Below are 15,166 nucleotides of genomic sequence, written 5' to 3'. Positions count from 1 at the left end.
AGAAGGAAAAATCTCAATCGAACATAAATGTGTGTTTTATTAGAAAATTGATTTCCCAGCGGCGGCGTGAGAGAATTTTCACCGTTCAGCTGCGGTAGCCGAATGTGGGCCGAGAGCGAGCCGAACGCTGCGGGCGAAAATACGAATGACTCACTTGTGCTCTCTTTCTCTCGCTCTTGCCTAGAACGCTCTCAGCAATCAATGCGGGAGAGTTCGTTATTTTATCACCCACTGCAAAAGAGAACGTTTCGCCTGATAGGGCGCCCAGCTACATAGCTCTGTGCAGCAGCATAGCCTGCTATGTTTGGGTGAGAAGTGGGCGAAAATATGCTCTCGTCGTGTCGCCTCTCGCGTTCTCAAGCCGATCGAAAATCTTAAGGCGAACGTCTCCTTTCGCTGTTTATTTTCACTCGCTTCGTGCTTTATTTAGTTTGCATCGTACACTTCCCGAGTGTGGAAGGCAAAAGTCTCGACTGCTCCGTAATCGTGTGTGAGGCTCGTGTGTGTTTTATGTCGTTTCTTGTTTTGTGCCGCCCAATGAAAGAACTAGCAGCAGCAGCATAGAAATCATGAGCACAAAACAGCAGCATTAAGTCTCTGTTTTTTTCCTCGGCAATCCGCGGTTCGCGTTCGCGTACGTTTTGATTCTGATTCGGTTTGTTGCGCTACCATCCTTGTGTTCCTAGTGCTTTTCCGCGTAGAGTTTCCCAGCCTGCACTGGTGTTCATTCATAAAGTGTACGGAGGAGGGCGAAGAAAAGAACATACCAGCGCACTCAGGCGGAGGCTCCTAGGAGCCAGAAAAGTGTGAGTTTGTGTGTTATAATGAAAAACACAGTGTGCCAGGAGCAAAACAGCCCGAAAATCAATGAAAATTGTGCCTCCTTGGCGTGAAGAAAAGCGAAGGAAGGCAGAAAGTTCGTGAGCAGAGTGAGTGCTGAGGAGCAGTGCCAAACCGAACGAACGAGATGAATCCAAGTGGGCCTAGGCAATGATTATTTAATGTCAACTGAGGTGTACTCTCTGCTTCGGTGAATTCCGAGTGTGATCGATACGCGATAAGTGATTAGTGCTCCCTCAGGCGGCTACTGACGACGGTGAGGAGAACGGAGATGCAAAGGATCTCCCGGGCGTGTGATGGGGCTGTGTAGATAAGGGCGAAAACCGAAGAAAATGATAGCGCGCCCCCATCGTGAAGAAGCAGGGAAAAACTTGTGAGATTTGTGAAAATTGGCAAAACCCTAAAAAGGCGAAGAACGAAGAAGAGTAAGAGCGTACGTGTTATCAGCACCCGCACCGAGTGTTCTGAACTGTGAGGTAAATTCCGAAAAAAAAAATAAAACAGCACGGAAAAAGTACAAAAGTAGGAGAAACTTTAAGAGTAGCAGTAGCAGCAGGAGCAACCGGGCTGGAGGAATGAATTGTGTCTGTATGTGCGCGCCTCATCTTAGCGAGGATTAATGTGCAAGCCTAATCAGAAAGTGAGTGTTTGACCAATATCTATAATTCTGTTTACAATATACTAACAAATTGTGTCTTAAAGTCTCGCCTTCCTTGATTGTTGGTTTTGGATGAGGTTTTTGCATGAAGCAAAGTAGCAGGAGGGTGGTGCAGCAGGCTGTGTGGATGTCGTTTCCACAGAGAAGCGAACCAGATGGTTTGCCTACTATGTCGTATTACTTGGAATCGAGCGTTGCTGCGATTGCTTTCGCTCAGGCATACTCAGACTGGCGGTGTGGTGGCCTGGAATGAACTTGTTAACGTTCTTCGGTGAATAATTCAAGTGATTTCGGCTGAATTTGACAATGTCATGACATCTGGGTTTTTTTCTCGCTCTTCTGGCACAGATTTGCAGAGGAACGGTTTGCCCGTAGACATGGTTTAATTTGAATTGAATTGTGTACCTATCTGCCAATCTAGTTCGATGGCGACCGGTATTGTCGAGGGTAATTTGCTGCCCGAAGGAGGATGTTGTGGTTGGATCTGAATATGAAATTCACCTACGAGGAAGTAATTTGATTCGGGGTTTTTGAAATACTTCGGCAGAATTCCCAACACAGATCCGTAGGTTACGGGCAACATAAGTGGTGTTTCGAAAATGATTTAATGAATGTGGTCCAGATGGTAGACTGGGCTGCCATGCTCTGAATCAGTTATGCTGGGGAAATGCTGTGCTCATTTGAGCTCAATTTACTCCGCACCGGGGGCTGATAAAGCGAACGTTTAATCGAATTTTGAGTGAATTGGTAGAACGGCTTCAGTAAATGGAAGCCATTCGGTAGTGCGAATACAATTCAGGTTTTGCGACAGATGCTACGGCTTTTAGGTTCGTAGTATTTAAGTGATTCGCATGTTTTTAACAATGTAGCACAACTTTAGTGGTAAATAATGAAATTTTACAATGAGATGAATGCCTCAGGAAAATGCGATCCAATTAAAATGATGATGCTAATAAACTGACATCGTTTGATACATCAAATAGTGCTTAGGAGTATTTTTTTTTTCAGAGGAATACACTATGAACTTTCTTAAAAAAATAAGTTTGAAAACAAGTAATCCTGAATAATTAAAAAAAAACAAGTAATCCTGAATAATTAATACATTTTTTTCAAATTGAAGACCACTCAAAACATATCCTGTTGCTTAGAAAACAAAATAATTATTAAATTAAGAGGAAGCTTACCGACTGAAAAAAAAATCTAGCACGTTTTGATTTTTATAAAATTTCCAACATTAACAAAATCGAAATTTTTCGAGTTGGTAACTTTTCCCTTAAGCTATAAAGCGATATTTAGGTTCTGATATTTGAAATTGATAAACAAAAAAAAAATATTATGAATCTTAAGGCAGTAGAATTTTTTAAACATTTCAAAGAAAACCTATCATCTAAGCACCTCTCGATAGTTTTCTGTACGACCAACATCGATTTAAAAATTGAAACGAATGGTAATAAAATTAAATGAAATATCAACGTGGTTTAAACATTAGTACAGGTTTACCAAGAAAAACGCAATTTTGTTTTGTTTTTTTTTTAATTTTGTTTACAATATTTGCTGTAACTAATGCAAAAATTATAACAATATATAGTTGGAGATACTTTTCGTTAAAAATCAGACTTAAAGTGATCATTACAATCGATGAGGAGAAGACGGTTGAGTTGAGTTGATAGTTCCGTTAGAGTACGGGGGTGCAAAAATTGTAAATAGAGAGTAGAAAGCGAGCAAAGGTCAACTTTGAGGAAGGTACGAATCGGGTTGATCATCTATTTTACCAAACTCCCCAGTTGGGGTAACAATAAAATAAATAAATGTGTTCATATCTATCCGGGGGAGTGACTAATGACAATTTTGTTTACCTTGTTGGTTCATTAAACTTTTTGATGCAAATTGGATTCAAGTTTAATTGAAATCCATCTCTTATATATTCTATTCCAAAGTAGTCAATTACGACCCAAAACAAATGAAATTCAGTTTTCACATATGTTTACCCTTGACCCTTGAACATATGTACGTAATGTAGACGGGAAAACATTAAGGTTCAACTTACTTTGAAGCATTTTCGATAAATTCAAAATTTAATATTACAAAAGCTCACGTCATTCTATTCCTTCTGCTATTTTACACAAAATGTCGCGAGCTTGGATTGCTTTTGGATTTTTCAGAAATTCATCAAAGAAAATTGCGCCCTAAGCTGGTTGATATCGACGTATATACTTTTCAGCATTTAATTTATATTATGTTTATAATAAGTCCGGATGTTGCTTAAAAACAACCCAAAAATTAATATCGACTAAATTAAAGTTCTAAGAAGTGCCACAAAAATCTAAAACTGAACCCAACAAATTTAAAAGTCATCCAAGTAACGCAGCAAACCTGAGAAACCTCCTTTTCTATTAACAGTAATCTTCATTACGGGTGCTGTGCATTGCAAAAATAAAAAAATAAAGCAATTAATTCCCAGTTCGTGAAAACCAAACAAAGGCCTCCATGCGCCTTGTGTCCACTTTGCTTAATAATTTATTCGCATTGGGTACCCAATTTTCCAAGGCTTGCTTTCTCTTCCTTTTCAATCTGCGCTTTACCATTCCATATTTTAGGGACTCTTGAAAAAAAAAGTCACAAATCGACAACAAAAGAGTAAGACAAACATTTGCCCTGCGCCGACAGCCAAGATTAAAAAAATCTCTTATTCTCTTTCCTGTGCCTACCTACTGTGGGGGCGTGTAAACAAAGCACCCTGAAAAAAAATGACAAATTCAGCGAATAATTGTCGAAATAAATTATGAACGAATGAGCGCTTGATTCCGTTTCCAGGAAACTTTCGAAATCGGAAGCAAAATTGTCCACCAAACACATTCCACCAGCCCACGAACTTCCTTTCTTCCCGTAAAAAACAAATATTGCTGGGAGTTGGGAAAGTCCATCGCGTAGTCAGCAAAAATCCATCGGCGGTCCGGGCCCAGTAAATAAAATAGATGGAAAAATTCGAAACTATTTCACCAAAATACAGAGAAAAAAAAAATAATAAAATGGAAAACTCTCACCCACCGCATAGCTTACTTGGATTCGCTTTTTGACAAGCGAATCGGACGCTTGTCCCCACCCTGCAGCCGAAGGAGAAAGATGGAAAAGAGGGACCGTGCGGGGGTAAAGTTAAAAACAAGAAAATTCTTTCCTAAAGAGTTGAAGTTTTCCTTGCCTTGTGCTTTTGCTTGGTAGCGAGCCGGGGGCTGCTTTTCCACAAGGAAATATGTGGTTAGCCTCAGGAAGCTCGCTCCCGTTCTTGAGCTGCTGCTGCACGGGAAGAAATCGGACGACACTGACGGTCTGCCGCTGTTGGCTGGCTGGAAGAAAGCCGGCAGAGGAAGTCGTGTCAGGGGAAAAAAAAGTTTGATGATGTCGGTGGGCAGTGTGAGACGATAAGCGATGGGTGGATGGACAAAAGTTTTTTTTTACTCGCATCGTTCCTAGGACGGACAGTGCCAGGAGGGCTGGCGGTCGTATCTTTAAACGAGTTCCGGACTACGTGCCAATCATTACTGGTAGGAGAAAGGAAGGTTCACCAAAGGGTCGTTGAATATGAACGTGGTGCACATGTGACGATTCTAACCGAGCAACCACCAGCGCAATCAAAGTAGGTGATGGTGGGGAGATTGGGACTGGAATGAGGGCTGAGCCAAGGCCACCTGTGCTGGCAGATGGAGCTCGATACTTTTCAGTTCTAGCATTGGCAATATGAGAATTTTGTGGTTTAAAGTTGGAATATACTTTTTATACAAATTGCATGTTAATTTGTACCAATAGTTTCAACCAATAATGAAATATTAATTACGTTAAATAATGGACTACTGATGGAGACCATGATTAGAATCGGTCATGCCCGTTATTGTCGTTTTTGCAGTTTTAGGTTAATATAGGGTTTCCGAGATTTATACTTGCCGTACATCAGCCAAAAGGGAAATTAGGTGGAATGTTTAAGGGGAACCTATACATAAAGGTTGAACACGAAAAAATCCGGACACGAAAATCATAGTTCAATGTAACAGCTATCATTAGTAGCATAATTATTGTAAGACCATTGTTCCGGTCTTCTTTCTTACCATTGGCTATTGCTCGTACTTTTTTTCGTACACGGCCCATAGACTTTTGCACGAGCCCTGTTCCCACTTGTTTGGCTGCCAAATTCCATTTACGCTTGAAATTCTCCAGCTCCATTCCTTTGCTTCAGTATTTGCTTCACAATTTACCAGTATTCCTCAATTGGCCTCAGTTCCAGAGTATTGACCGGATTCATCTCCTTGGAAACCACTGTGACGCCATTTTTGCTGTACCACTATTTGGTGGAATTTGAGTAGTGGCAGTTTGCTAAGTCCGGCCAGAATAGGTAATCCACCTCAAGTTGCTCCAGAAAAGACAGTAGTCACACTTCCGTAGGCACTCCTCTTGGTAAATTTGCTGGTTCAAGGAACTTTTTGGGGAATTTCAACTTCTTTTTTTGATTTTACATTCTTTCGGAGCACTTTTTCGGTCAACCGAGGTGTAAAATTCCTGCCCATGAATTTGATCGAAGACTGCCAGGAGCGGAAAGACCGGGATTTTCATTTCGAGCGTGCAAGATTGAATCGCGACGTGCTCTCTGGTGAAGCCATGATGTAAACAAATGAGCTTATCCTGACAACATTGTGAAATTTTGAAAAATTTGGCTGAATGTGGCCGGATATATTTGTGCTCAACCTTTATTTTAACCGTCAAATCCTTACCAGCAGCACACTGATATATAAAACAGGCAATTAAATCGAACAAATCAATGCACAAAAATGGTCAATACGTACAAAAGTTAAGAAAGTTCTAAATTCAAGAAAAGTACAAAAGAAAACGCCATATGAGCGAACATTTTTAATCTATTTTTAAACGAGTTGATTTGACATCACATCCGATTCAATTTGTAATTCGATGGTCTTACAATAGTATTGTAATACAGCACCATGGATAAATGATTCATAGCATATAACTCGGAAATTTGCATTCTATACGATTTCATTTAAATATAATGCGAAATATGTCATTAGCAGCGCCGGTGGTGTGATTACGTGATTACCTCTCACCCCAGCAGACCTGGGTTCAATCCCAGCCGGTGCCGCCGGGATGTTCTAAGGCATAACATCTCTGATCACGCCTTCCTTCGGAACGGAAGTAAAGCCATTGGTACCCGGTCCATGAGTTGATGGGTCGATAGGTAGGGTCCAGGTGTGGGAGCTGCCTTCCTGGCGTCGGTAACATTGGTGCTCAGCACGGAAAAAAACAAGATCGACAGAAAACAAAACCATAGAAAAAAAATAATTATGTCATTCTTATATGCGATGTTGATTTAATCTGGGCTTCAGTGATTGTTTCTTTTTGCAAAGCAATAGTATTTGATCAATTTGAGTATGGCTACCATATTGATAACATTGTATGCTCTTAGAGTTGTGAAATATTCCACGAAACGATAATTGATTATCTGTCATATTTTTCAAGATGTGTTTCAAAAGTATTGCGACACTTATTTCTCATAAAGGTTGATATTGTCAATTTTAAATAGAACTACCAATCCAGTCGAAGTGATATTGCATGGAAAGCCACCAAAAGAATGATATTATTCATGACCAAAACAATGTGATTGCATCATTACGAAAGTATACGTAATCAATTTCACTAACTGTTTCACACTTATATAAATATTCCGATTTTTTACTAAACTATCTTCTGTTGTTTATCAGTTTTTAAACGCAAAACAAATGTCTCTTACATACAATGTAAGGTTGGCTTTATTACATCCTCTGCATATGTTCATACCAAAAATGTAATGGCAGTTCTTGCAATGGACTGCAGCGTTGAAGCAAGTTTTTACAATGCACATGCATGCATGACACAATGCATTTTGGTAAACAAACTTCATTCAAAAAATAAGCTGACATAAAAATAACAAAATTATTTTAAAACATCTTCCTACGCCCACATAACAGAACCATTTTTTTTTGTATTAACGTGAATTTTAGCCATCACTAGTTGGGGCCTCCCTTTAGCTCAGTCTGTAAAGGCGCAGCTAAAAAGCAACACCACGCTGGAGCTGGCTGGGTTCAATTCCCGGTCCGGTCTAGGAATTTTTTGGGTTGGAAAATGTCTCAACTTCCCTGGGACTTGCCACACAATTATACTAATGCAAACATGGTCCAGGCATCGAAAGCTCTCAATTAATAACTGTGGAAGTGCTAAGAACACGCAATAAGCTTATGTGCGATCAACAAAGAGCTTGAAATACATAGAAGAAGAAGAAGTATTTCATCTTGACATTACAGGATCTGTACATGTTGCGAAATATTGAAAATTCTACTTACTTTTCATCCAAATCTATAATAGAAGCCTACATTTCCCGGATGGGTGTACCTATTAGCATGCTTGGCATACAGAGTTTTACAGACCAATTGCTCATTTTTTAACAGCTTTTCACTCAGATGTTGAAATTAGGTTTTCTTTGAAATAATTAATAAAGTAGGATCATAGTTTACTAAAGACATGCCAAGAGTAGTTAAATATTAACTTATGAATCAACACGATTGAATTTTTAAACTAAAAGTACGAGATGTGTAGCAAGCATTTCTCACTTCATTTTGGCAACGCAAAAACAAATACAACTGATCACTAGAACTAAAACCTGCTATTTTTACGTATCTATAACAAGCTTGAACTATATTCTATTGACTGCTTCAAAAAGACCTATGTTTCGTCTACTGTGGGCAAATTTATTCGCAAATGAGCAGCTCGTGACCGAAAATGTGTATTCCAAGTATGCCTATTAGTAATCTGAAATATAATATACTTCCTCAAGTAACAAAGGCGAGTTTCTATGAAATAGCAGGTGCTCAAAAGGAGGCTCATTTATCTTGAAGTGTTAGGTCATGTAAAGTCGGGGAATACGTAGTGAAATATCACTTAAACATATATGTGTGGTCCGTCTTGCATATCCCTTGTTCACAGTTGTCTTATAAAGTGTCCTTTTGGAGTGAAATTATTCATTAATTTTTACACCGGAAGGTTATATGACTTGTACGCATAAAATAAAATAAAATCATATTAGTTTTCAATATGAATATCATGATTGCAAAATATAGCAGCAAGCCTATGAAGACATGAACTGATAGCTTCAAGTCAACGACCCATCTCAAGTAACAATTTTGATTTTATGAGGGTTCGTAGGCCATGATTTAGACTTGTTGAATGCTTTAAAACTTCTATTAAACTTGCAATGTTACTTGGGATCAGGGCGTCACAATATCAGCTTCAATTGACCAAATCGATACGACAAAGAGACTGCTGGCTTTCTTTTTCTGTTAAGGTTCAATTTACTTTGATGCATTTTCGAAAAATTCAAATGCAGTTTTTTTTTCGGCGCATCATTTCAGATTGCAAAAAGCTCGCGTCATTCTTTTCTTTTTGCTATTTTACCCAAAATGACGCGAGCTTTTTGCAATCTGAAATGATGCGTCGAAAAAAACCGCATTTGAATTTTTCGAAAATGCAACAAAGTAAATTGAACCTTAAAGTCGAACAGCTTCGCAGCATTCTAGAACCTCAGTCGGCGTGCACAAACAAATGTTCAATCGCTTGTCTCTCTTTCTCCCGTCGCTCCATTGGTCTTTCTTTCAAGCTTCGGTGAAACAGATGAGCGAAAGAGCGCTCGACTTTGATAGTTTTCTCTTTCACGAAACACATCAACAGAGGTTTCATGACGTATATGACGGCAAATGAAATAACATATTTAAAGCATTTCTGACGTGAAAACACTTGAATATTACACGTAATATGTTTAATTTATCTTCCATCCACATAGGGGAATTTACGTATTCTCGGCAACCTAAGCAGTGACGTTCTTTCTATAGCCTTTTTCTCTTAGGAACGCACACATATGCAGTATTGGTTTGTTTACAATCTTGTGCTGCCAGCTGCTCTAACAATTTCAGTCGAAAGAATGGTAAAAAACTGTTTTGAAACGCTTTTACAAAGCTCCAATCTTCTCTAGTGAGAGCGAGTATTGTCGGCAACCAGTTTTTCTTCGGCAACCGTTCCATTTGAACTGCATGTAAATCTGCTGTTCTATTATCGGCAACTCGAAATCAGCTACAATTTATAGTGCGTGTGTTTCATTTCAAGAAAATCTTGCTAGATTCCTTTTTCTCAGTGGTAAAAATATAGTCAAATTGAAGCTGAAAGCATAAAGAATCGTTTGCATGCATTCAGCGAAGTGTTTTCGTAAGAAAATCCAGTGAAAATAGTGTTTCAATTTGGGTTGCCGAAAATAGTCTGGCATGCCGAAGCCGTCATTTCCCCTATTTATCTAAAAAAAAAAAATTAACGAAAACGGGACATAACGCATTTTAAACAAATTGAAAGAGCGGTGATAGAGTGTTCGTGAAAGGGGATTGAAAGCCATAATGAGGTTTCGTTTAACTAGCAAATCGACGTTACATACATTGAAAGCGATGAGCAAAGCAACGACGAGAAGATCCACAGCCAGCGTTTCCTTCTAAGCGTGCTTCTTTTTCATTATCATTTCTTGCTGATAGTCTAGCTAGGCGTTATAGAAATGAAGCGTTGAACACGTTTGTATGAGAGAAACAAAACTCGAGTTCATTTTAGAGCTTCGAAAATGTAGATCCCTGCTTGGGATGACTGCTCATTAGAGTGATGCAAATTTTGAAATGTTCGCTCCACAGTACTCAAACGGTTCCAAATTGGATCCTGATTAGCCTCCCAAAATTTAAACTTATTTGGTAAGAAACTGACTTGGCACAAACCATTTGAAGTTTATATGGAAACTACTATGAGAAACCCAAACTTTTTGTTCGCTGTCTTCTAGCCTTTTTCCATATTGCACTGTTATATTTTTTTATGGTTAATCTTATAGGAAATTTTCTCAGCTACAACTTTGCAGAAGATCGTTTTTCAGCCCAGCGTCAAACTAAATATTTATTAATTGTTTAACAGATTGACAATCATATGGCATGATCCAGCAGCCATTTTGTGGGGAACTCTGTACCCGAGTAGCACACTTTCATCACAATAATTTACAGCAACTTGTTTATGACTGAAATAAGTCGTATATAAGTTTCTACAATTGATTTGTGACAAGCGTGCTTCTAGGGTATTCTGCAGTGTGACATAGTAGCCATGATTTTTGTCCTCTATTCTACGCCCCAGAAACACCAATGTTGCCTGCTGAACAGTTGATTGAGCATAATCATAAGACATCAGTAACTGGAATCATTAAAAACTTATGTTCCTAACATTTAATCGCAAAGTGGTCTTGAACAAAGTTGTAGCTGAGAACATTTTCATCAAGCGCAGCTATCATTTTCTTAAGCAGAGTAAACTGGTGATTTTTTAGATAGATATGAACCAAAATTTTGGTTTTCTCATAGTAATTTCTAAATAAACTTCAAATGGTTTGTGCCAAGTCAGTTTCGTACTAAATAAGTTCAAATTTTGGGAGGCTAATCAGGATCCAATTTGGAACAATTTGAGCACAGTGGAGCGAAAATTTCAAATTTCGCATCAGTCTACTGCTCATACGCGTGCATTCTAAGGTCGCCTTCCTATACAATAAGGTCCACCTAAAAAAATCTTCATATAACATGAATAGGGTAGAGGACTACTTCGGCCTAATCACCCATTTTGGGCCTATCGAGTAGAAAACTTCAAACAAATCCATGATTTCAGAGTTAACAAGTCAATTATGCGTTTGGTACGATACTTTAGTTAATAAGCTATCGAACGAAAACAATGAGAACGCGTGATATGAAGGTTTGCATCCATTATTCCCAAAAACAAAAGAAGCTCTCCGACCGAATCAATTTTTATCTTTATCCGATAGGCCGAAGTGAATTCATTGGAGTTTGAATGGCGTTTAAATGCGTTAGGCCGAATTTAGAATCCGTAGGCCGAGTTTGGCGTCAAGAAGCAGTGTTAGACTTTTGAAAATCACCCATATTCTTGTTTTCGTTCAAACCGTATTTTCCATACAAAAAAAGTTTTTTTTTTGTATGGAAAATACGGTTCGAACGAAAACAAGAATATGGGTGAATATCTCAACGATTGGTTTCTCTTTATCAAATCTTACGGTACATACGGAAATGTAAATAAATTTGGAAGCCATCAGTAACGATACCATTCCGTAACCCTATCTAAATTGGTTTCAAACATTTACATCTGAATGATATGCAATTAGTTAAATCATAGGCTGGTTGTCTACATATGAATATTAAACCTAATTTGGACCAATCTCATCATAACCTGTTGTTTGAAGCACGTTTCTACTCTTCAGATCTTCTTACGGGTCTTCTCCTTCGTTGGGCCTCAACATTCCGTCGATGTTTCTTCGAAGATCGTTGGGCTCGTTGGACTCCGTTTCAACCAGCTCAGTCTCCTCGTTCACACATTCACAAATTAGCAGCACACACAACCCGTCAGTGGGAGTTTCGTTGGGTATGGCACTTCCGATTGAAATCACCGGAAAATCCACTTTCAGCCCATTGTGCTGCACCCGCATCGATAAAGCTTAAAAAAATTCCATTTCGAACTAAATTCCTTTCCACGAAACACTAGGTAAAATTGAATGAAGCAGATCGAAAGCAGCAGCAAAAACAAAACTCGTCAGTTTTCCCGTGCAGCCTACTTCGATCTCCAGTTTTAAATGTGACTAGTTCGATGATTTTTTTTTTTTTCAATTTGGCAAAACGCAAACAAGCCAAAGGGTAGGGCACTCCGCACACCAATCTTGGGTCAACATGTTTCTCACTGTACCGGCAGTGATAGTCATAGAGCAAGCTGCGATTTTTTGTAAAATACTAATATTATGTAAAACAGCAAAAAAGGTTATCTTCCATTTAATTCCACTTAATTAATTTTGATATCCATGACAGATACGTATTTCGACTACAAATGTGCAGTCTTCATCAGTGTCATTTCCACTTCTTAGTGGGACATCTCGATCCTTCTACCGACGAATAAAACGCCTTTACGCCAACCGGAAGGAACCAGAGTTTTCCCATGATGATTCGTAGACGAGAAAACCATTACAGCAAATCCACCTCGCTGCAGAACTGGCTGCTGGGATACGAGCAGACCGATACGATTACGGTGCTGTGCAAATAGTCCATGTTTTTGCTGACCAGCATTCCGTCGGTTAAGCTGCTGGTTTGGAATAAGAACGACAAAGACATGGTCAATTTTTAAAAGCTGGTGGAGGTGATCAAGAGATCCAAGGCTGGCAAAACGTTGAACGTCTTCTCCAAGGAGAACTTCCCGGGTGAATTATGTGAATCGTGGCGAGCCTTCATCAAGGACAAGAGCTTCAACAGGGTGAACATCAGCGTTCCAATCGGGTACATTATGTGCTGTAAGGAGGACTTCGAGGTTATCACCATCAAGAAGACCTGCCTGGTGACGGTAGAAGTATTCAACAAGTACCTCAAGGATCACATCATGGAGATTATCGATGCTGATAAGAAAGTAAAACATGCCAAACTGTCGGAGGGTGTCGAGCAGTCTCTGACGGACAAAAGGTTCGATACCAACTAGGACATGTGCCACCCAGCGATTATCCAATCGGGTGGCAATTACAGCTTGAAGTTCAGTACATTCAGCGACAAGAACTATCTGCACTTCGGATCGATCATCTGCGCTCTTGGTGCGCGTTACAAGTCCTACTGCGCCAATGTCGTCTGAACGTTGATGGTCAATCCTACGGAAACGATTCAGAAGCACTACACCTTTCTGCTCAATCTGGAAGAGGAACTGGGTGAAGATTCCGGGAAAGAAGCTCTCGGAGGTTTTCGACGTCGGAATGGATTATTCCAATAAGGAGGATCCAACCTAAGACGTTCGGTTTTGCCATCGGGTTGGAGTTCCGGGAGAATTAGAGTATGTTGTATGTTAATTAGGTTGAGTGAAAGCAACAATTCCGTGTGATTGTGCCGTCAAAAGTTTCAGCAGCAAATCACCAGCACTCGGTCAATTGGTCATCTACCATACAAAACTCACTTGAATAATACCGAACTACTTTTCACGGCACAATCACACGGATTTTTTATTGCATCCACTCAACGCAATTCACTTACAATTTTTATTTTATTTTACAAAAATCGAAAACCATTTATTTCATCTCGTATAAGATGACACATATCCGAAAATAAAACTACTCTTTTAATTAATTCTAATTTAAACAGAAACCTTACTTCAAATTTACATACGTTGCATCGGTGGTAAGGAAACAGTTGTTACCCTTCACCGCCATCAAAGCATATCCATCGTTGGACCAGGAGTTCTTGATTAGCCAGTAATCTTCGCCATTGAGTTTTCCGTATACAACCGCCACCACTGCATGATCCAATCCATCCAAATTGTTCATGCATTCTGGTTCGTAGTACACTCCATTTGCGTAGTAGCTACATTTCGAATTTAAATGTGAACCGAGAAGTGAATTGCTGGTCTGAATTCCTCTAGTATATACAGTTAGAGAATTTTTCTGAAATACGCAGTCAAACTTCAATGACAGCTGTCCGGCAGTGCTCCCATTTTATTTAATAAACAATCCAATGCCTTCGAGATTGTGACATTGATTTACATCTTCTTTTTTTTTTAGGTGGACCAAAAGGCGAACTAAGAGAGGGATGCCTGAGCTTTTCCATATTTATATCGCTGTGAAGCAACTGTAAACTCTATAGGGAATTTATATCTGTAACTGTAACCAGTTCGATTTTGTTTGCTAACCTGGGTAAAAAGTCATATTTAATAATCTTAAAGATGAATCGTCCAGCTCAAACCTTTGTAGGGGTAAGAGGTGGGACCATCATCATCATCATTAACACACCATAATGGTAATGGTGTCCTCTACACGCCAACTGTATCGGGTAGAACTAAACCCGTTCAACGGAAGTTTGTAAGATACGCTCTTCATTTTCTCAGTTGGCGTGACTGATATGCCCACTATACGATAGGTCTTCAGAACAACTATATTGAGGACAGCAAACTCCTCTTTAGTCGTGCTGTCGAGTTAAAGCAAGCAATAAGATGTCAAATTGCACACTATCGTCACCTGGTGAGTTTATTCCATACTGATGTCTTATTTATCTGAACAACTTTGTCCAAGACCGCTACCTTCTATCTAGTCCATTGGTGATCAACTGAAGGCATATCCCTGGCCAAATTGCAAGTTTCTACGTAAAGTGTGAGCCACGCTTAGCACCGTAGTAACGAGATGATGAAAACGGACATTTTTTAGTAGTGATTCATTCACGTAAACTATTACTCACAATATTTGCTACATTGCATGAAATGTCGCAGAACTTTACATGATATATAATGAAAACTTTTATGATATGTGACGCTCCATTTGTGTGCATCATACTGAACAGAAATTTACACTACTTTTTTCGAACTGTGCATCACTAACAAATGTATTTTCTTAGATCTTGAAAAAAAAAATAGATCACGAATAATTAAAATAAGGTTTCAATAAAACTGTATCAGATTTTATGAACTCTAAAATTAAGACAATATTATGAAGTTGGATATCTCGAAAGATTTCCAAGGCCTCACCAAGACTTAAGAAGTTTTACAAGTTACACAGCA

At 39.1% G+C, this 15,166-nt stretch overlaps 1 protein-coding gene across 7 annotated transcripts in view; it reads left to right on the top strand.

Moving 5' to 3' along the window:
- Positions 1–427: 427 nt before the first annotated feature.
- Positions 428–15,166, top strand: part of Ten-m (teneurin transmembrane protein Ten-m) — a 409,761-nt gene continuing 395,022 nt past the window's right edge. For all 7 annotated transcript variants that reach the window (XM_065234804.1, XM_065234802.1, XM_065234803.1 and 4 more), the window contains exon 1: positions 428–1,480. The gene's annotated coding sequence lies outside the window, so the exon portion shown is untranslated. The remainder of the gene's footprint in view (positions 1,481–15,166) is intronic.

Source organism: Ochlerotatus camptorhynchus, unplaced genomic scaffold, assembly GCF_037179485.1.
Source record: "Ochlerotatus camptorhynchus isolate MF236.1 unplaced genomic scaffold, CSIRO-AGI_Acam_v1.1 ptg000443l, whole genome shotgun sequence".
In the NCBI taxonomy this organism is placed as follows: Eukaryota; Metazoa; Arthropoda; class Insecta; order Diptera; family Culicidae; genus Ochlerotatus; species Ochlerotatus camptorhynchus.
Note: the sequence above shows the minus strand (reverse complement) of the source record. Positions and strands in the feature narration are given on the sequence as shown.